Source organism: Apodemus sylvaticus, chromosome 4, assembly GCF_947179515.1.
Source record: "Apodemus sylvaticus chromosome 4, mApoSyl1.1, whole genome shotgun sequence".
NCBI lineage: Eukaryota > Metazoa > Chordata > Mammalia > Rodentia > Muridae > Apodemus > Apodemus sylvaticus.
In genome coordinates, this window is record NC_067475.1 from 98,953,910 (window position 1) to 98,976,237 (window position 22,328).

Sequence of the window (22,328 nt, forward strand, 5' to 3'; positions counted from 1 at the left end):
TTCCTAATTTCCAAATTTCCAGATTTTTGAAGCTGTACCAGGAGTAGCAGCCATGACAGGCTGAAGGTTCAGCTTGAGACTGGGGAGATGGTTAAGAAGACTAGCTCCTCTTGCAGAGGACTAGAGTTTCTCTCCCAGTACAGACATCAGGTGTGTTATAACTGCCTGTAACTCCAGCCCCAGGGGATCTGATGACCGCTTCTGAGCACTAGCAAATGTGCATGTCAACATGAACACACACCACACACACACACACACACACACACATTTAAATAAAAAATAAGTTTTTTTTTTTTAAAGTAAGTTTAATGAAATGAACCTCTAGGGCCTTGTTCAGTACAGCCCAGGGACACTCACTCAATCTTGATTGCTCATGCTCATGACATTTATGTGACATTCAAAGAATAAGGAAAACTGGCAGATATTTTATTTTCTCTCTTGGAAAGAAAGAAAAAGAAATTGGGGAGCATTGTGGGAAAGGAGTGGCAAAGGACGGTGTGGTGTGTGTGTGTGTGTGTGTGTGTGTGTGTGTGTCTGTGTGTAAGTGTGTGTCTGTGTGCAGGGAGAACAGGGGAGAAGGACACAGAGTCAGGGACACTGCATCTCAGAGATTTCAGCCATGTGTTACGATAGCCACTGTAGGAGACCCAAGACATTCCTTTCTCTCTCTCTCTCTCTCTCTTATTTTTTTTTTTTATTCAAGACAGGGTTTCTCTGTGTAGCCCTGGCTGTCCTTGAACTCACTCTATAGACCAGGCTGGCCTTGAATTCAGAAATCCACCTGCCTCTGCCTCCCTGAGTGCTGGGATTACAGGCGTGCGCCACCACCGCCCGGCTGACCCAGGACACTAAGAGCACTCTTTCCCCTCCCCATTTTATAACAAATACTTTGTTTGATGCAGTAAATCTTCTCCAGAAATGTTGTGAATACATTATAGTTTTTATGTGGTATATAAAAATCTATTTGAATATAGAAGAGGATCCTTGGAACAACATCAAAAGAATAATGTGTGCTGAACAACATCTTGGGAGCTGCGAGAGGTGCTCTAGAAAAGCAGGCAGAAGGTCTATTACCTCAGAGCATTTTGTTCCCCGGATGGTTCTTGGAGTCTACGCCTGCTGTGACAAACATTTACATTCCATTTATAAAGCATGTTTATTCTTGTTAGGTGTCAGGACACAGCTACAGGTCCCGACCTGGTCAGTGCAGTCTGACTCTGGATACTGCCTCCTGCCTTGCTTTTGAGCTTTCCCAGATAGAATCTATAGCACATGCCAGACAACTGTATTTAAACTGGTCTGTCCCAAGGAAGTTGTGGGAAAAGGCTGCTTTGTTAATATTTACTATATGCTTACTGGTGTTTATTTACATCCTTTCCTGATTGTGTTTTTCTGATCTCAAACAACCTTCCTTGGGCCCTTGCTTTCTTTGTTACATCTGTAAACAGAAGTACACTAGAACTGAAATAAGGCTGCCTACTGCATCAGACTGTAGGCCTACGCGATCTTTCAGGTCCTTAGATACTTCAGGTGCAGCAGACAAGATCTGCACAGGTCAATGAAAGTCAACAAGTACGAAAGGTGCAAAAGAAACGGGCCAATATGTTCATAAGACATCACGTTTATCTGATAGAGGTCGGACAATGAATGCTAGCTCGGTAACACAATTTCAGGACCTGGATACATCAGGCCTAGTGAGGAACAGAAACCATACTGGCAGGAAACATGCAGTGGGGGGCGGGGAGATCAGAGGAAGCAAGCCACTAACAAACAGCGCCCAGGAATGTCAACGTTGCTGTAAGCAGAACTTTTCAGCCACACCTCCCACAGCCCACACAGTGGTCACTTCTGTCCGGAAGTGAGATGAAGCACTAGGCTGCTGCTGTCAGATACAAGTCTTCCCCTGACACCATTGGCATCATCTCTAGGCCTTTAAGTCTGCCCAGCTTAAAGCTTTCGCCGCTCTCTGCGAATGTGACTATGATGCAAAGCTGAGCGCGCAAGTTTTCGGAGCCTAAGCAGCAGAAACTCCCTCTGGCTTTCCTGTTTGTCTGCCCCTTTCCCTTGGGCATGATCATGGAAACGTCTCGCTTCTCTTCAGAGGTCCTAGCTTGACGGATGCAATGCAAGTTGGGGGAAAATATCAATAACTTCTAAAACTGAGCTTCATTAAAGAATGGTATTAGTTCTTAAAAAAAAAAAAAAACAAAACCCATCAGCTTTGCGCAGCCACCCACGGTAAGGATCCTGATCCAGCGTGGGACAGCAGTGGCAGGCGTGAAGGCCAGTTTGGAGAGTCCATGGTAAAGCCCAGAACACTGTGCTCCCCGGAGGAGGAAGGCAACTTGAAACCATTACAGCTCCAACGAACCCTCCCTTCAAGTACATATCATAGGGGCCCTGGTTCAGCCCAACAGATAACAGACCAGTAGCAATAGAGGGTACACTGGGGGTGTCACCCCCCACCCTGGGGAAGGGGACAACTCAGCGTGGCATTTACACAAAAGAAATCTGAAAAACACCATATGGAAGTGAACTGAACAAAATTTTAGAATCCAGTATGGATGGTAAAAGCCAAGATATGTTCAGGTCTAGAGAGAAATGAACTTAAATCTCTACACGTTTATTCTTTAACTATGAAATGTGTCCTGGCCTAGAAATTATGAGATTAATCTTTAAAAATGCTGTTGTAAGTAAAGTTAGCGCAACAGAGGCTGGCTGCCCTGCTCCTGGGTTCACAGGCGCAGACCCATCACTGAGTACTCTCAGCTGCGAGGCAGACTTCCAGAGCCCAGTTTGCTTTCGTGAAACATGTTGTAGGCAGGTTCTGAGGTTGCGCAATTATCCCGGGTGATCTAGTCCATCCAAAGGAAGCACAGACAATTATGTCCTCATTTAAATGAACAAGATAAAGACCTCGAATCAGACTTGGGACAATTATGTGAAATAATTATTAACTATCTGCCTGTTTTAGGATCAGTGATTACAGAAGAACTATATGAAGCATTGCCTTTAGACACAGGAAGGCCCAATGACTTGCGCAAATTCTGATTTTTGAGTTCTTCTGCCTATTTGGACACAATCTATACACATCTGTAGTTGAGGGGAAAAATAACTTGTGGCTTTTCTTCTTTCTCATTTACACCTCTATTTGTTGTATAAAGGATTAAAGGGCTCCCCCTTGTGTGTAGCCATGCATGGATCCTTGTGCCTTCATCCAGTGTCTCCACAGCACAGAGCGCCAGCAATAAAACCGAATGTGATGCAGACAGCCCGCACCTCCACAGTGCTCACTCCAGTGATCAGCACAAGCCCAGACCCTTAGCTCCGAGGACGGGACACCGCGCCACTGTCCTAAGGGACATATAGGTGGAGTGACAGATGAGGACTCAGTCTGAGGGAGATGACAGGTGTGTGTTGGGGGAGGGGCTACAGGAAGGCACCAGCGGAAAAAGTGAGAGTCCTGCTTTCTCCTGAAAACACAATAGGGTACTGGAACTTCCCCAGCTAATGTAGCTCCTGGCATCGTGGATTAAAAAGGAAAGACAGGGCAGCTTTTAAGGAGGGTTTCTTGATTTTTTTCCCCTTCCAAATAAATAACAGAGGAGATCCTGATTTATATAGTTTGACCCTTGAATCTTATGTGAAGAAAATAAGCAGAGATGTGAACAAGGTTTTACAAACAAGGACTGACCTCACAGGATCGTTTGTAACAGGAAAGGAATGGCTAAGATGAGTAGCTATAAGACGCCGGAATGAACGCCTCAGAATGAACGCCTCAGAATGGACGCCTCAGGAGACATCCACACGGAGTTGCATTACAGAGACACACACGCAGCACTTATGAAGAATACACATTGCTACTTTGTCCACAGCCCTCATGACAAAACTGAAAAAAAAAAAAAGGATATAAATTTTTTTCCCTCGAGACAGGGTTTCTCTGTGTAGCCCTGGCTGTCCTCAAACTCAGATATCCACCTGCCTCTGACTCCCAAGTGCTGGGATTAAAGGTGTGCGCCACCACTGCCTGGCTGGATATAAAAATTTTAGCACGTAACATTTTTACTAAAAAATAACTACATATAAACTATCCTTAATTGAATTTGCTTACATAAACATGCATATAAATACAGATCAAAATGCTGAAAGACAACACTTGAATATTGAAGTTGATTATAAACATATCAAAAGTTTTTTTTTCTGAAAATTTCCATATTTTCTATATATAATAAGATGACTTCTTATCTCTCAGATCTAGTGCTTCCCTGGGTCACCCACTCCACTTGCTGCCTGCTCAAGGCTGATCTCATTTTATTCATCGCAATCCTGCAAAGCACATACATGTGGTGATTATTCCTCTTGTCCCCTCGTCTACAGAGAATAAAGAAGTTCACCAGGATCACACAGCTTTGGGTCGGAGAGCGGAGTTTTGGATGCGAAGTCAATTGTTAACTTTGCTCAAGAGGCAGAACCTTCCTAAGAGCATGGAAAGGAGGCGGCCGGCACGGGACATAAATGGCGTCACGGAACGACCCTCTAACGATCACACTTGCTCCCACGATAAGGATAGAGTATCATTTTTGGTTGTGGTTTGGATATAAAATGGCTCTATGGCTTGCACGCTGAAGGCTCGGTCCTCAGCATGTTAAGAAGTTACCAAGGGGCTAGCAAGGTGGCTCAGTGGGTAAAGGTATTTGCTGCTAAGCCCTGAGACGAGGGTTCAATTCCTGGGACCAATATGGTTGAAGGAGAGAAATACTGATTACCATCCTATAAGTTGTTCTCTGAGCTCTACACGTATACAAGGACATAGACATAGACAAATATAACAAACTATTTGCTGGGCGTGGGAGTACATGCCTTCAGTTCCAACACTCGGGGTCAGAGGTGAATGGATTTCTGTTGGTTTAAGACCAGCCTGGTCTATATAGTGAGTTCCAGGGCAGCCAAAGAGCTACATGGAGATCCTTGGCTTGCCTCAGGGAGAAAATTATTTTTAAAAGAAATCACTAAAGAATGTGGGCTACCTAGAAAACTGGAATACCCAAAACATAATCCACACATCAAATGAGGTACAAGAAGAAAGGAGGAGTGGCCCCTGGTTCTGGAAAGACTCAGTGAAACAGTATTCAGCAAAACCAGAACGGGGAAGTGGGAAGGGGTGGGTGGGAGGACAGGGGAAGAGAAGGGGGCGTACGGGACTTTCGGGGAGTGGGGGGGCTAGAAGAGGGGAAATCATTTGAAATGTAAATAAATTATATCGAATAAAAAAAAAAAAAGAATGTGGGCTCTAGTCACAGTTTGGCATTGTTGGGAGGTGGTAGGAAGTAAAAGTAGTGCTAGCTGGGCTGGAGAGATGGCTCAGCGGTTAAGAGCACGAACTGTTCTTCCTGAGGTCCTGAGTTCAAATCCCAGCAACCACATGGTGGCTCACAACCATCCATAATGAAATCTGTCGCCCTCTTCTGGGATGTCTGAAGACAGCTACAGTGTACTTACATATAATAAATAAATCTTAAAAAAAAAAAAAAAAAAGTAGTGCTAGCTGAGGGAACTCGGTGCCTGTCCAGGCCACACTCAAGTGAATAGCTCTGGGCTTTTCTATCTCATTGCAGGCTCAGAATCAATGAGGACACTGACAAAAGAGAGAAACTAAGAAGTCAAAGAAGTCTTTAAGCTGTTTATCTCAGCAAGAAAACAAAAACAAAATAAAAAGATCTTCCCTCCCCCCTTCCCCCCCAGCAGCTAGCCGAGGACAGCGGTATTGTTGATGTAACTAGCCGCATTTAATCCCATGGTGAAATGCCAGTCCTGACTTAGTTCATCAAATGAGGCAAGGGGCTCAGGGAACAAGAAGGCAGCTCAAGATCTCAAGATCCCTGGGCGTCCCTGTCTGTGGCAATCCGGGAGTCTCTCAGGCTGCTGATTGGAGTGCTTGCCGAGTAAGCCTTGAAGGCTCTGCTTCCAGAGTGTAAGAAGGGAGACTCAGTGGTTACAGGCCTAGGGTTTGACACTCAGGGCGTGGGCTACATCACTGTAGCAGAGGGCTGCTGGCCGGCAGAGGTCAGACACTAGCCTTTCCACCTTTCCGCCAGTGGTTCATAACCTGTGGGTCCAGACCCCTTTGGGGGTTGAATGATCTCTCCACAGGGGTCACCTATCAGCTATCCTGCACATCAGATATTTACAATACGGTTCACAACAGTACCAACATTACAGCTGTGATGTAGCGCTGAGATAATGCTATGGTTGGGGGCCACCACACCATGAGGGACTGTATTAAAAGGCCACAAAATTTGGAAGGAAGGTTGGGAACTGCTGCTTTTTAAAAGTGGATCCAGATCTCGTGGCCACTACTTCCCTTGTGGACTAAAGGGGACAGCTTTCAAACTGACAAAACAAGACTGCTGCTTCAGAGGCACAACTTCCATTTCTCTAAATCTCACTTCCTGGGTCCTGTGAAGTCCCGGGTCTGGCTCACAACTGAGAAACAGGCTTCTTATAGTTCCCATTCCCCCCCCTCCCCCTATGGATCCATTCTTAACACTGAACTGGCTTCTGCAAGTAATTCTTTCACTCATCACCACAGGTAAATACAGCCCTCCGCCTGCCTGCCTTCCTTTCTTTCTTTCTTTCTTTCTTTCTTTCTTTCTTTCTTTCTTTCTTTCTTTCTTTCTTTCTTTCTTTCTTTCTTTCTTTCTTTCTTTCTTTCTTTCTTTCTTTCGAGATCTGGACTAAACCAAAGGTCTTTGGGAGAAGTCTCTCACACTGAACTGGCCAGGCCCTCAGAACACAAGCATTAAGCAGCAGGGAGCGAGGGAGGGAGGGAGGGAGGGAGTGCTCTGCAGTACAGGGTTGCCAAGCTGCTATGGCCTTGTCCAGTCTCCTCAGGAGTTATAAGCCCCAGGGCGGCATTGTTCTTGATTTTCCAGCTTTTTGTAGCTCTGGCTACAAGAAAATTCTTGCTGAGCTTATGAATGGTGTTTATACGGCCTCTGAACTCAACTCTGGCTAGGCCAGGCTGAAGCTACTCATCCACTCCCTGGGCAGGCACTTAACAAGCACTTTGTGCCAAGTGGCAGGTGTTCAGAAACACGGGATGTGGTCCTTAGATGGTGTGGGGGCGGGGGTTGGGTAGAGGGAGTGTCGGCGGGGGTGGGGTGGGGTGCAAACGGATGAAGAATAGAAAAGCATCAATTCTCTTATAGTTGAAAGCGAAAAGAAAGCCCAGGGAGCAGTCAGCAGTGGTAAGAGGGAGGGACTGGGACCCAGTTTGACTGATTACCAGGAGCTAGACCACGGAGCTAGGGCAGAAGCCTGTGTGATGTGCATGGATGCGTGGAAGTCATGGAAAGTCAGATCAATACGTGAATCTAAGATAATCGCCATTCTGTACACACTTGAGATGGATGCTTTTTAAAATAAAAATGATCAGGACATCTGACAACACGAGTCCAAATATATGTCAAAGCTAAATATGGAAACAACTGACATCAAGAAATGTTAAGCTCCTAAACGGTGCCGCCTAGCAAATATTACCGGAGGCCTACACAAAACCGAAGAAAGCTGTGTGACCAAAACAAGCAAAAAGCTGTGTGACCAAAACAAGCAAGTCCCCACTTGGACCTCAGATTGTCACAAGTCGCCTGTGTCCATGACTCTTCACTATGCCCAGCGCACAGCTAAAGCACCACAGGAAGGAAAATACCACGCTGGGCTTTCTTCTCATGGTGTCCAGCTCATGTGTTTAATCTTTTCATTTTTTAAATCCCACCCCCTTCCTGTTGCTAGGGAGACAAACTGAGCTGCGTGCGCCGCCACACAGTCATAGTCCCAGCCCCAACATGTTCAAAACACAGAGTCAGAAAACACATTAGTTTACATTTACAATGAAGATGCTTAGCTGTGAGATCTTACATTCTGAGGATGCGTTTTATAGGAGCCTCTGGATACAATGGCTGACTGATGCCCAACCGAGGAGCTCTTACAAAGGGCAGGCGGTGTCTTAGCAATACTTAGAAACAAGAAGTTAGGCCACAAATTAGGGAAATGTAATGGAGTTACAATTTAAAATAGATTTACTTATTTTATGTGTGTTTGTTTACATGTACGTGTACTTTGTGTGTTTGTGTGTGTGGGCGGGGTAAATAGAATCCAGAGGAGGGTGTTGGATACCCTGAAATTGGATTTACAGAAGGTTGTGAGCCATTACGTGGGTGCTGGGAACTGAACCTCTGTACGAGGAACCAGTGCTCCTCCTGCTAAGCCACCTCTCAGTTCTGTAATGATGCTTATTTTAACTAAAAATGTTGGCATGTCAGTTACTGAAATACTTAAAGAAGAAAGTAAAGTATTACTTGGAGATCGAAGACTATTTTTCACTAAGTATTAGCCATTAGTCAGTTACTGCTTTTTATATAATGGTAAAGTGTGAATTTTCATAACCTACAGAGCATGACCAGAGTGGACACGTCTCTGATCCAAAGCTGTTATGTGTAGGAGACTCTGTCCTAGTGTGTGTATACATACACGTGTGCACACCTGGTGCCCATGGTGACCCGCAGAGGGGACCAGGGTCCATGAGATTGGAGTTATAGGTTTTCGTTTGTCCCATGTGGCTGCTAGAAGTTGAAGCTGGGACCTCTGGAAGAGCAACTGGCACGCTTAACTACTGAGCCATCTCACCGCCCTGGTGCTGCTGGATTGTGGTTCCCAAGAATAAACGTTGCCTAAGATCCCAGAGCCCTGGCAGCCATGTTTAAAGATTCAGAAGCTTTCAGACACTGCATTGACAGTGGAGATGTTTGCTTGACTCAGGTTTTACTTTGTTCAGTAGATGGCAAACAGGCCCTTAAGAAGCTTTCTATCGGATTCACCAAATGGCATTCGGTATTACAATCTAAAATATGAAACAGTGTGAGCCTGTAAAAGTCCCAGAGAACTGAACCTTGGAAGTTCTCCTCCAGGAAGACCTTCGACTGGAAAATCATAGACTCTGTCTTATGGCTTCTCCATTCAGCCACTCTACTTTGGAACAGGGCTGCATATAAGAACCTCGATCATTTCCTATAAGGACACTCTTTAGTTTTTAATCTCCTAGGAGGCAGGGTTACCGAAGAAGAGTTTTCACACTATTTTCGGACTTACTGGAATGGGCAGAGCTTTTTACAGTACATTTGAAGAAACCACAGGGAGCAAAGCAGAAGGCCTAGGAGGAACCACTTCTGCTCTTCAAGTGTCTTAGTCAGGGTTTCTATTCCTGCACAAACATCATAACCAAGAAACAAGTTGGGGAGGAAAGGGTTTATTCAGCTTATACTTCCACATTGCAGTTCATCACTAAAGGAAGTCAGGACTGGAACTCAAGCCGGTCAGGAAGCAGGAGCTGATGCAGAGGCCATGGAGGGATGTTCCTTGCTGGCTTGTTTCCCCTGGCTTGCTCAGCTTGCTCTCTTATAGAATCCAAGAGCACCAGCCCAGGGGTGGCACCACCCACAATGGGCCCTCCCCCCTTGATCACTAATTGAGAAAATGCCCCACAGCTGGATCTCATGGAAGCACTTCCTCACCTGGAGCTCCCCTCTCTGTGATAACTCCAGCCTGGTCAAGTTGACACACAAAACCAGCCAGTACAGGAGGGGACTAAGCCCGGTGCGCTCCGCGGCCTGTCCCAGCCCTTCACTGCAGAATCTCTCTGCCGCAATGGGGCTGAGTCTCACTGAGGAAGCAGATATAAGACACAGTCATCCCTTAAAGCTGCAGCTTGGAACAAGTATTTATTCACGACAGTCCCTGAGGGCTGAGGACCCTGGGCAGCTTTCTGAGTGGCTGGGCCTCTGGGTCTCTCCTGAGGTTGCAGTTAAGCTGTTAGCCACTTCAGAGCTACCGAGAAAAAAACACACTTCAGACTCATTCATAGGGCTTCTGGTGGGCTCAGCTCCTGACTGGGTGGGACTCTGCACCAGCTGCTGAAGTATCCTTATTCATGCCCCAGGGCAAGTGACTCTACAGAGAGATAGAGCCAGAGAACACTCTTAAGACAAAGCCACAACCTACCTTCGTTCCTTCCTCCCTTCCTCTCTCTCTCTCTCTCTCTCTCTCTCTCTCAACCTAATATAAGAAGTATCACCTCACCACTTCATTCATATTATATATATACATATATATATAATATTATATTGACATATACTATTGTTTACTATAAGGGAGTGTCTCAACCCAGCCCACACTCGAGTAGAGAACAGTTAAGCCCTACTTCTTGAGGGGAGATAGATTTTTGCAGACACCTCTAAAACCACGTTAATGTTTACCACAGAGCCAGGTTGTAAAGATCAGAGTTAGGAACGATTTCTTGAGCGCTCTGTGAGTGCTGTTTCCTGGGGGTTGAAACTCTCCACACTAGGATGTTTTGGTTTGTGTACATGAGACAACAAGCACCATCATTACCATGGTGCTCGAGTGCTGGGGGACTAGAAAGCCACAAGTCCATTAGCGGGAAATCAGCCGGCTGTCAGTAGATGATCCTCCTGAATCCACCCTGACCACAGCTCACCAGGACTACTGCCATTATACAGAGCTGCATGCTAAGGAGTACAGTCTTACTAATTAAAATTGCAAAGAGCATGCATGCTGGCGTTCTGTCAGCACCCTGAGCATTAGGCCCAGGGTAAGCTCTCCTCATATTCCGCCATCTGCAAAAGCATCGTCCTTGGTATCAAGTATCCTTGCTTATTCGGGTGGGAGGGTGGTGGAAAGGATGGGAAAGAAGGGCAACTTTCATTCTCCCCAAGAGCCAAGTCTGGTCCTGCCTTTCTATAACTGATTTCCCGTGTTGCTTTTACCTATGCCTGCCCACTGTCTCTTCATGATGTAATGTATAGAAGCTTCTGTTTGTTCCTCAGGACTTGTTCTTGGACATTTATGTCTGCTGTTACGTAAGGGTGTCCACATCTTCACTCACAACAACCTGTATGTCTATGTTGAATAAATCTACACTTCTAGTTTTGGTGTCCAAACTATCCTATAAAACCACATACCTGGCCTCACTTTTCTCAATTCAGAAACCTGTGAGTTCTCTATTTGTATAAGAACCACAAACATGCACTCTATGTTGACCTCTGTCTCTCTTGCACACACACTGCCTTCTTTAAACTTACACTTTCATTTACACACCGTGTATCAAAGAATGATGCCAACACTATCATCATCCATGCCAATGCTATCAACAACCAGAGACCTGGGAGCCCACAGCTTTCTCAAGACCTGCCACTAACCATGCAGCCAGCCTTGCTAAGTCTATCAGTGTGTGCCCTATGTGGATAACAGGGACTAAGAGGGCGCTCTGGCCACTTTGTAGTTTTGGAATGAACACGGTGGATGACGATCCAGGCTTCGGGTACCATTCTTAGTGTGACTCCATCCCAGGTGAGGGACTGAGCAAGCACTAAAAGTAAGGAAAAAACACATTTGCTAAATCCTGACCAACTCAAGGCTGAGGCTAAGGTTAGCCTGATCCTCAGGCACGCACGGCACGTACAGGAACTTCTGCTAATCTACATTGTTTGGCTGTAACTGCAAGGCTTTCTGAATACTGCGGTGACTCGATGGTGCTCTACTCTAATTAAAGGTTCATTCATATCTTGTCATGTTCGCTAACAGCCATCTATGGGATGTGTAAACTTGTGGTTTTTATCCTATAACCCCCCTGTTTACTCACTTCAGGGATGCTTCTTTGGATTTATAGTCACAAAAGTTTGGGGCCCTGGCTAGGACTATGTGGCTCAATAAAAAACTTTCAATGCATAAATATCTCATCCTGGTCTCATTTTCTTGGGTGAGAATAGCCTTTACCAGACTCACCTCTTAATAACATTACAATGGCAACATTTGGGTGAGGGGGAGGGGAACATGGCAGATCATAGCACTATGATATAACATGTCCAGAACGACTGAGCAAGGACCTCCATCAACACACTCTGCTATAAAGCAACTAGAATGCTCAAAAAAAAAAATGGCCAAAATCATATTTCTCAGAAATGGTATTTAAAATATTCAAGACTTTCAGCAATCTAAGGGGTTTATTCAAGGAGAGAAGAAAGGCAAACTCTTGGTTCAGGAATGAAATGTATGGCTCTTTGGTTTACCAGCATCCCGTGCTCTTTAGCAGTCCTGAGGGCAAGCAGCTTTACAATCTTGGTGGTTATCAGGAATTTCGTCCTATCAGAAAGGCAGACAGTTCTGAAATTCCCCCAAAGAACCCAACCCCTCTGGAAAACTGCAGCTGTCTGATCTGTTTGAAGCGCCTGGAAAAGTCCCGTTTTCTTTTAATTTTATTTAACTCAGGGCTGTCTCAGGAGAAAACCAGCTGTCCTTGGGGCACGGGATGGAAATAACAGTAGCAGTTACTAACAGTTCAGCGGGACGGTAAAAGCAAAAACAAAGCCGGGGAGAAGATTCGAAGAAGAACAGTGTCTGTACGTGGACTCCTAGTTTCTGTTGCTGTGATAAAACATTCTGACAGAAGTTGACTCATCACTGTTAATGAAACCAAATTTTCAGAAGAAGAGATCACAAGCATATGAGAGGATGTAGAAGAATCGGCAAACATGCAGATGGGTGTGTTGAGATTATTCAGGAAGGGGAAAGAATAAATCAATACCTCTTAGAAGCTTCTTGATTTCCAAGTAGGGTAGAGAGCTAAGACATCTCGTAATTAAATGTTAAAGACCAAAAGCTGAAAGAAAAGCAACTCAGCACATATATAAGGAATCCTCAGAAAAATTAGTAGTCAGTGTCAGCTTATCACCAGAAACCATGCAATGGAGAGGTGGTGGGGCAGCAGAGCCAACGTGGTAAAGCAAGACTGTCATCAAGAATTCTAGGCCATCGGCATCATTTTACAATCACTTTGGAAAACAATCTGGCATTTCCTCAAAAAGCTCTAGTTAACATAAGACTAAGCAACTGCAATATTAGATTTATAACCAAGAGAAATAAAAATATATATTCATAGCTGGGCGGTGGTGGTACATGCCTGTAATCCCAGCACTCTGGGAGGCAGAGGCAGGCGGATTTCTGAGTTCGAGGCCAGCCTGGTCTACAGAGTGAGTTCTAGGACAGCCAGGGCTATACAGAGAAACCCTGTCTCGAAAAAACCAAATCCAATATATATATTCACAAGCCAGGCAGTGGTGGTACAGGCCTTTAACCCTAGCACTCAGGAGGCAGAGGCAGAGGCAGAGGCAGAGGCAGGGGAATCTCTAAGTCTGAGGTCAGTCTGGTCTATAGAGTAAGTTACAAGACATATAGGGATACGTAGAGAAACCTTGTTTTGAAAAATTGAAGGGGGATGGAGGGAGGGATATGTTCTTGTAAAACCCATGTAATACTGTATAAAAAGCACAAATCTTCAAATAGAGACAATTCAAACATCTATCAGCTGCTAAAGCAGATAGCTAAACTTGGCATTCCCCATACAGTGGGACACACTTAGCTGATCCAAGAAATGGAGCAGTTACACATATCCCAAGAACCTGTAAGACAGCACGTCAAATGGAAGGATGAGCAGCAGCAGACCACGCACTGTTCACACTCACACTAAAGTAGTGGCCAGTGCAGGCAATCAGTAGAAAAGGGGAGCAGAGTCGTCCCTGCCTGGATCTTGGAGTACAAACTGAGAAAGGAAGTGATTGCTGGAGAGCGGTCTCTTTAAGGAGAGATGAAGACATTCTGTAATTAAATAGTGATGACGATCGCTCAACTTTGGAAATATATCCCGAGCCACTGACCGTGTACTTTAAAGCCATAAATGCTATGCTTTGTGAACTTCATATTTTTAAAGTTGCTAGGAGGAAAAAGTTTTATATTTTCCCCCTAGCGACTTACCTACAATCCACTACCTCTTATTTATCTATCCACCTACTGACTTACTTACCTTCTATGTACCTCTTGATCTATCTACTCATCGGTCACTCTGCCTACTTATTCATCTATTGATCTATCTATCCAATCTCTTCCTCATCTCTTCTCTGTGGAGTTAAATTCCCTACAGTATAGTGAAGCTCCTGGAGCTCTTGTGCTCTGGGGAAGGGAGACTGGATTGTAAACCCTAGAATATGGTTCTGCTTCTAAAGGTGGCTGCTGTTCAGAGCCAACCTCACCATGGTCTGTCCAGGAGGACTTGGGGGTAATGGAAGGAAGGAAGGAAGGAAGGGAGGGAGGGAGGGAGGGAGGGAGGATACATGAGGCTCAAAGTCATTGGAAGGGATAGCAGTGAGATTGCCATCAATGTAAACATGAGGACACATTTAAAGCCACTAGAGGGACTGGGGGAAGTTCACCTTTCCCCCCCTTTTCTCTCAATGCTTAAAACAAAACAAAGCTGTTCTTTTCTAATGCGATGTTCACAATGAAGTTGAATCCTAGAAGCCCATTTCGTTAAAATGTCTCATAATTTGAATTCTAGGCCCCAATACCCATAACTGTTTGTTTTTATTGTAATTATTTTTGGTAATCAGGCCTCTGCCCCTTTCATGTTGCCCTTCCTTAGGGGGAAAAATGACACAGGTGCACAGAGAAGCCCTCTTCCAGAGTTGATAAAGCTGTGAATTTCGGGTTTGTGGTGATAAATGGTATAAATGCCAAAGGGCCCTGGGCAGCAGCTTGCATTCTGTCCCTTTGTTCCCAACTGTGATGCAATCTGGTCAGCTGCATTAAGCAGTTGGTGCCTTCCAGCTGTGATGGACAATACCCCTCAACTGTGAGCTGAAATAAATCCTTCCTCCCTTAAGTTGCTTTTCTCAAGGGTATTTTAGTATAGTAACACCAAATAAAGTAAGACTCTGGTTTTGGAGCCAAGATAACAGACATGTGAGAGCAATGCCTAACTAACTCCAAAGGCACTCTAAAGATTGTCTCAGTCAGTGTTCCAGTGCTGTGAAGAGTCACCATGACCACTGCAAGTCTTATAAAGGAAAGCATTTAATTGGGGCTGGCTTACAGTTTCAGAGGATTTAGTTCACTGTCATCATGGTGGGAACCTGGCAGCATACAGACAGACATGGTAGTGGAGAGTTCTACATCCAGATGTGCAAGCAGTAGGAAGAGAGAGAGACCCTGGACCTGTCCTGAGCTTTTGAAACCCCTGAAGGAAGTCTACTCCTAGTGACATATTTCCTCCAACAAGGCCACACCTCCTACTCCCTCTCAAGTAGTGCCTCTCCCTAATGACCAAGCATTCAAATCAAGGAGCTTACTGGAGCCATTCCTGTTCAACTTCCCCAAAGAAGTTCTAGCAATCTTGTGAGACGTTCCCGGGAGGATTCTAAACCTCCTTAGCAGTTAATAAAATTGTACAAAAGTGTATATGAGAAAGCAATACACATTTTCACTTTCATTTGTATTGTTTTGGTCTTTGGCTATAGATTTTAAGTGGACAATGTCTGTCTCAGTTTCATTAAAATAATTATTTTGTCAACCCCACCAAAGACCCATGAAACCCCATTTGTACATGCAATCATTCAAGGACATGTAGTCCTGATTACTCTAATAACTCTTGAAACTCTAAAAACCTTGTGAAGCACAAGTCCAGCATCTACGCGTTCCTCCATCTACGCGTTCGTTCCTCCAGGAAAGGCGATGAGGAAAGGCGATGCGTTGGGAGGGACAATCTTGTCAAGGAGAAGTTAAGCATCACAGAATGAGTCTGTGAACCCTTTCTTAAGAAACAAAACCAAACCATTTGCACAGATCATGTGGATGGTCACCCTTACTGCCCCAGGTCCTCTTGCACAGAGGCTGCCTCTCTGCCCTCCAGCGTGGTCTCTGCATGCACAGTAGGCATGGCCACATCTATCAGGTCTTAGTTGCATGGAGAAGACCGCAGCACCACAACTGGAGCACCTACAATGGAAGTTGGGGTGGCAAATGACCAACATGAAATGCAGCAAAAGGGCCCCGATACAAGAAGCCCTTTATATGAAGCCTCACATAGTAGAGTCAGGAAAGTAACTCCTAAATACAACACTCTGGGAGGATTTTTCACCTTCTGATTTTTTCCTTCACAAGAACATCAAGCCTTCATTTATGAACACTGTTAAAGGGGCAGTGATAAAAATCTGTTTTCAGATAAAAAAACCAACATGTTTTTTGCAAAGCTTCTAAATACACACACATGTACACATACACATATACACATACACACTACATGCACATATACATATATATGCATACAAACACACCACATACACATATACATGCATATACTTACACCCCCCCATAGACACATACATAAACACACACCCCACAGGCAGGCACATACACACACACACACACACACACACACACACACACGCACACACGCATGCATGCACGTATGTGCATTTTGTTTTTGTTTTCAACAGTAGTGCTAAGTGAATGACTCCAGTGTTAGGATTTAGATGAGCAGAGATTTAATGCTTCTTGGCTTGCGTTTCTTCAGCTGTGACTGATGGATTTGGCTAATACTCTATTTTTATTTGAAAAAATCCAAACAGCATAAACAAATTCCTTTTGATGACTACAACTCATTTTCATCAAATTCATCTAATTTTATCTTTGGTTAAAATGGTCCAGGTGTGCAGAGCTCACTGTAGAACCAAACCTGCCACGAAAACAGATTTTTCCATTCTGTTTGACATGGCCATTTTCAGACGAGGGCCATGGTACAAGCGGAAAATGCTCTATTTACAGAACACTGGAAGCTTCAGCCCCGGAAACAGCTGCAGGCATCACCCACAAATGGCTGTTTTGCACTCCTGCCATTTTGGATGTTTCAGGATGGTGTTTCTGAAGTCGTATTCAACAGCTATCGGGGCAAATAAATAGTGTGCTTGGGACATAAAACACAAAAGGTCAGCAACAGCCTGACTCAAACCTACAGGGAAATGAAGATTTAAAACTAGAATTGGCTTCCTTGCTGCTTCTTTCTAAGGACTGACTCGTAAATCAGTTAAAAAAGAAGTGTGTCATTTCTGAAAGGTAATTTCACTACTTACATAGAGAATCCACCTGACTGTAATGAAAGATTTTATCTATACATGGTTATTTATGAGAGGAAATAATGGAAAGGGTGGGCGTGTGGCCACAGGGAAAGAAGTTCTGCCTTCTCCACAATTCAGCTGATTGTCCAGAGAGCAGCATGTAGGCGTGCCCCAGTCTGCACCCACCGTTTATTGCATTTCATCTTTGGAGTTGTGGCCAGCACAGTAAGTGTACAATATCAAGGCGGGGGTGGGGCAGGGCACTTGTGTTTTATGTCACCTTCTGTTACCGATCATAGTAGCCTACCAGGCCTTTGAAGAGGGCTTTGCCTGGGGAGAAGTAGGAGACTATTGGAGTGTGGATTTAAATCATCAGCAGGAGCCTTCTTTTGATTATGAGAGGGCAGAAACACCAGTCCAGACCCAGAAGAGGACCATGGTATGGAAACTGTAGGAAGACGGAGAAAGCATGGCCAGAGCCAGGCTGGCAGCAGGGTCACAGCTGTGACACATAATAAAAACAACAGAGTCTGTTGTATAACAACTTACTGCAAAATTAGCAGCTTCAGACAGCCCAGATTTACTCTCCCACGAGGGCTGGGAGTCTGGGCCAGCTGTGCGAGGGCCTCTGCTTAGCTTTCCAAAGCTACAGAAATGCCAGAAGAGCCTCTTCCAAGTTCACTCAGGGTGTTGGCAGAATTGGGTTCCTTGGTGTCTTTAGCAGCTACTGTCTTCCATTGCTAAGCAAATGGCTATCTTAAGACATGGCAGCTTCAAAGCCATCTAGAGTAGGAGTCTCGCAAAATGTAATGTTGTCATGGTATTCCTGCCCCATCCTGTTCCTCGGACAGCATAATCTAATTAAGGGAGTAGCCAGCCCAACATATTCCCAGATCCTTCATCATACTATACAGGTCATGCGAAGGATGGGGCGGTGGTCTTTGGTGCCATTTAAGGGGTTTGAGGAAAGGCTAACAAAGGCAGAGCCGGCTGGGGAAATGGCTCAGCGGTTAAGAGCACTGACTGCTCTTCCAGAGGTCCTGAGTTCAATTCCCAGCAACCACATGGTGGCTCACAACCATCTGTAATGGGATCTGATGTCCTCTTCTGGTGTGTCTGAACACAGCTACAGTATATATATATATATATATATATATATATATATATATATATATATATATATATATATATATATATATATATATATATATATATATATATATATATATATATATATAAAATGAAGGCCAAGCCACTCACGACTTTAACGAAAAGCATGCAGATTTTTCTTCCGTAGTTACTTCAGACTGTTATTATTCATTAAAAGGCTGCTCCTTGGGGCTAGAAAAATAGCTGGATAATGGAGCTGGAGGCACATACCCTCAAACCTGGTGACCTGGGTTCAGTCCTTGGGAACCGCAAGGTCCAATGAGAGAATTGACTCTAGCAACTCGTTCTGCCTTCCAGACATGCACTGCAATGCATGTGCCCAGTAACTAAAAGTATATAGAGAACGTTTCTCTGGCCGCAGGTCATGAATACAGAAACTCATCTGTGGAAGACCTCAAGTGAGCCAGCATGGTGCATGACTTCAATCCTAGTACGTGGGAATCAGAGGCCACTCTGGGAATTCAAGGCCAGCCTGATCTACAAAGTGAATCTAGGACAGCCAGGGCTATGTAGAGAGACCCTGTCTCAAAGGAAAGAAGGAGAAGGAGGAGGAGGAGGAGGAGAAGAAGAAGAAAAGGAGAAGAAAAGAGCTCAGTGGGGAAACAAGTACAGTGGGACTCTGGTTAATCTCTGCCTGGAGATTGTGGGGCATGAAATTCCTCTAAAAATTTCTCCTGTCTCTTCCTATTAAGAATACTGAGTTCTGACATAGACCTCGAGTTCCAAAACCACATGAACCCGGTGCAGTTCACTAGCCATGACGACAGCGACACCAGCGCAGTTCAGTGGCCATGGCGACAGCGACACGGCCATCTTCAGTTTGCCCTCTCTGCCTCCTGCTTGCTGTTTAAGATGGGAGTTCTCAGCTTCCAGGTCTTGGCCCCACCCACGCCTCTGCTCTGCCATCATGGATTCGAACCTCCCAGTATCACAATCTCAGGTACATTTCTTCTTTGATAAGTTGTCTTGGTAATTGGTGTTTTATCGCAGCAATAGGAAACCAACTAATTCAACAAGCATGTGCCAGCATAGCCGGGTTGAAACAGACTTTAATCGTGTGGGAGAGACTTTCACTCTTAAGATGAATGAGAATACACTTTGATCTCTCTTTTCCTTTCCAAAAAGTGGCACATCAAAATGAAGACTGAATCGTCTCTAACTTTAAAATGGGACACTTTACAAGCTTGTTCCCAGCCACAAGTACCAGTGAAGGTGAAGTGTTTCAGACAGGCTGTTTCCTGATCTTTAAGACAACTATACACAAGAGAAAAACCAGAGCGTACTGCGGTTAGTTCTGGCAACAGTTCAAATATCTTCTTCCCAGAGCACAGGAGACCAAACAATCTCTGCAGAAATGAAGCCCCACCCACAGTCAAGTGGTCTTTGAATGGCTCTCTGTTAATCTCTTAGAAAGTTTCCCAGCCATGAACATGCTTATGATCAGAGCCAGTGTAAAACAGGAAGGAGGAAAGGTGCTCTCTGAAGGCTAACTTGCCTGGGTCTGTGTCCAGCCAGTGGCCTCTTCCCGGTGTTTATACCATCTTCCCACCACAGTCTGTTTGTATTCTATGTGGCCCTCTAGTATAGGCAGTATGAAATAGAATTCTGCCAAAAGCAGTTCCTCTCCTGTCTCATGGTCTCTGTATAGAACTGCCCTATAGATACTACATTCTAGGTGCCCGAGAGCACCTAAAACCCAGTTGAGCCCTCTCCCCCATCTCTCTTCCTCATCATCCTGTATCTTGGTTAGAATATTCACCACTGACCTAATTTAGAAATATCAGAGACAACTTATCACAATATAGTAGAATTATTTGTTTGAATATCTGCTTTGTCTACAAGACTAAAAATTTCTTGGGGAAATACTATGGACCTCTCTTATAATACCACCCAATACCAAATAAAATACTTAAACAGAGAGCACAGTCTAATGCAGTCAATTAGCTGGGACACCACCATGCCTATTTTGTCAGTCAGCTAGAGTTCTCCAGTCAAAGGAATGATAGATAGCGTGGGTGAGGTTTCCGTAGCTTGTTTCCCGATTTGTACAAACTCCAGATTAAGAAAACAAGACAAAACAAACAAACAAACAGGGGACAAGAAATGACTTCCAATGTATTTCATGAGACCAAAAGCCATATTGATATAACCGCTTCCTTTGGTGACCTGCCACCAATTAAGGCGACAGTAGGTCTGTTTCAGACCACAAGGCTCCTTCCATAGGATTTCTCCTAAACTGGGGGTTGTGGGTATTCTTTACTCTTTAAGGCAGGGACTATTTCCATAAGGCACACAATCAAAAGACAAGGCATAGGCTGGGTGATGTTCATCTCCTCTAATCCTAACAAGGTTTTTTATTTTTTTCCTCAGTTCTATGCAGGACCATATTTGGTGTGGAGGCTGCCTGCTTACCCCGAACTGCTGTTATTAGTCAGTCCAGTCCAAACAACAGCATACAGGCTCCTGAGGAGCCTGTAAACCGGTGTCCACTGCAAAGTAAAAACTAAACGACCAGAGAAACAGAGCATCCAGTTGTGCCCAAAGCCTCAGCAGGAGCTCAAGTGTCCACTCTGCTAGGAAACAGACGGCCTTGATGCAGCTCAGCTGGGCCAGAGGAGAGCCTTTGTCTGGAGACAGGTCGCAGGTGGCTGGTGGTTGAGCTAACTCAGGGGATTTAGTGAGTGAGCCAGCTGGGGCAGGCCAGTTAGGACCAGATTAGAGATGCATGTTCTGGTCATCTCAGTCAGCACAGGAGTGAAGGGAATCCAACTGCCGGGAAATCGTCTTGGGGATTTCAGATCACATCCAACAGATGGTTTTTATTACCATTGGACTGCGTCTAGGCCCTGGCAGTGAGGTCTGAGGTTGGCCTGGCATACCCCAGTAGCACACTCACGTGTCAGACTCCGAGCCTTACTGAGGGGCCTATAAATAACTGCTTCACTTTCTCACTGGCTGGGGGGAGGGGGCAGTGAAGGGGGGATCACAGCACTATCCAGCAAAGAAGACAGGGTCCTGCCGGTGGACAGCAGGGACAAACCACCAAAACCCAGGGAGCAGACTGTAGTAGGACTCACAATGATTCACTAAAAGCCGACTGCGTACAACTAACGTGTGTTGCTTTCAATGTACGGCTGTGTTCAAGAATTTACTTCAAGATGTTCCCATGCTCTGCTATCCCCGCTCCTGCTACCTGCAGCATACACACACACACACACACACACACACACACACACACACACAGAACACTGGCGGTTTCCTCATTTAAATCCATGACCTTTCACGTGTAACAGTTCTCGTCCCTGCCAGCTTCCAGACGTCACCTCCAGTGACCAGACGGCGAAGGTGGGATCAGGGGGGAGGGAGAGGCAGTGCTTACATCCGATTCCATTCTTATTAAAAGTCTGGACTTCACAAGGGAAAATGGCCTCTGGCTTTATGAGCTGGCAGTATGGACTGGCTCCCTGACTTAGAGAATGCAGACCTTAAAAACAAAGGCCGTGGATACTTTCCATTTAAGAGTTGGTGTTACAAGCAATTACTCCCAGAAAATGACACGCTGAATTGAACATTTTCTGTAATATACTTTTAGGACATCATGAATCACAGAGAGCATTGCTTCCTGTGCTTAACGAACAGGCCAGACTGAGGCAATATGTTTGGCTTGAGAGAATAAAGGGTTTCAGTGTAGGACATAGATCTTGTAGCTGGCATTAGGCTCCACTTTCATTACCTTCTGGTAATTTTTTTTTAAAAAAGCCCTTTAAAAGGAATAGAAAAGGATAGTCTATACAGAGCTTCATTTTCTGACTCAAAACTAATTTGTGGTGAGTGGCTACAGGGCTTGCTGTAGCAGGAAGAGTCAACAGGCTCCAGGCAGCCGACAGGGTCATCTGCGTTTCAGAGGAGGCTGAAGCAAGGATGCTATTCGCTACCAGGGTCAGGGATGGACGGAAGGCAGGAAAAGATCACACATCCAGTAAGACAGAGCCTAAGTCCTAGCTGACTGGCATCCTACTGAAAAACAAACACTGCATCTTTAACTGGCATGGGCTACCATGCAGTCACATACTTGGAGGTAACTGCATGTTAGTTCTAAACTTTGCATATGTAACCATACGCAGTTACTGTTGAGCCATT

General features: G+C 44.9%; 1 protein-coding gene and 1 long non-coding RNA gene across 2 annotated transcripts in view; one reads left to right on the plus strand and one right to left on the minus strand.

Moving 5' to 3' along the window:
* Ppm1l (protein phosphatase, Mg2+/Mn2+ dependent 1L) overlaps positions 1-22,328 on the minus strand; it is a 263,995-nt gene that overhangs the window by 21,245 nt on the left and 220,422 nt on the right. The gene's annotated exons all lie outside the window — the stretch shown is intronic.
* LOC127683270 (uncharacterized) lies at positions 6,422-21,299 on the plus strand. The gene is made up of 3 exons (XR_007977512.1): positions 6,422-6,589; positions 18,881-19,128; positions 20,559-21,299. It is a non-coding gene; the product is annotated as an uncharacterized LOC127683270 (long non-coding RNA).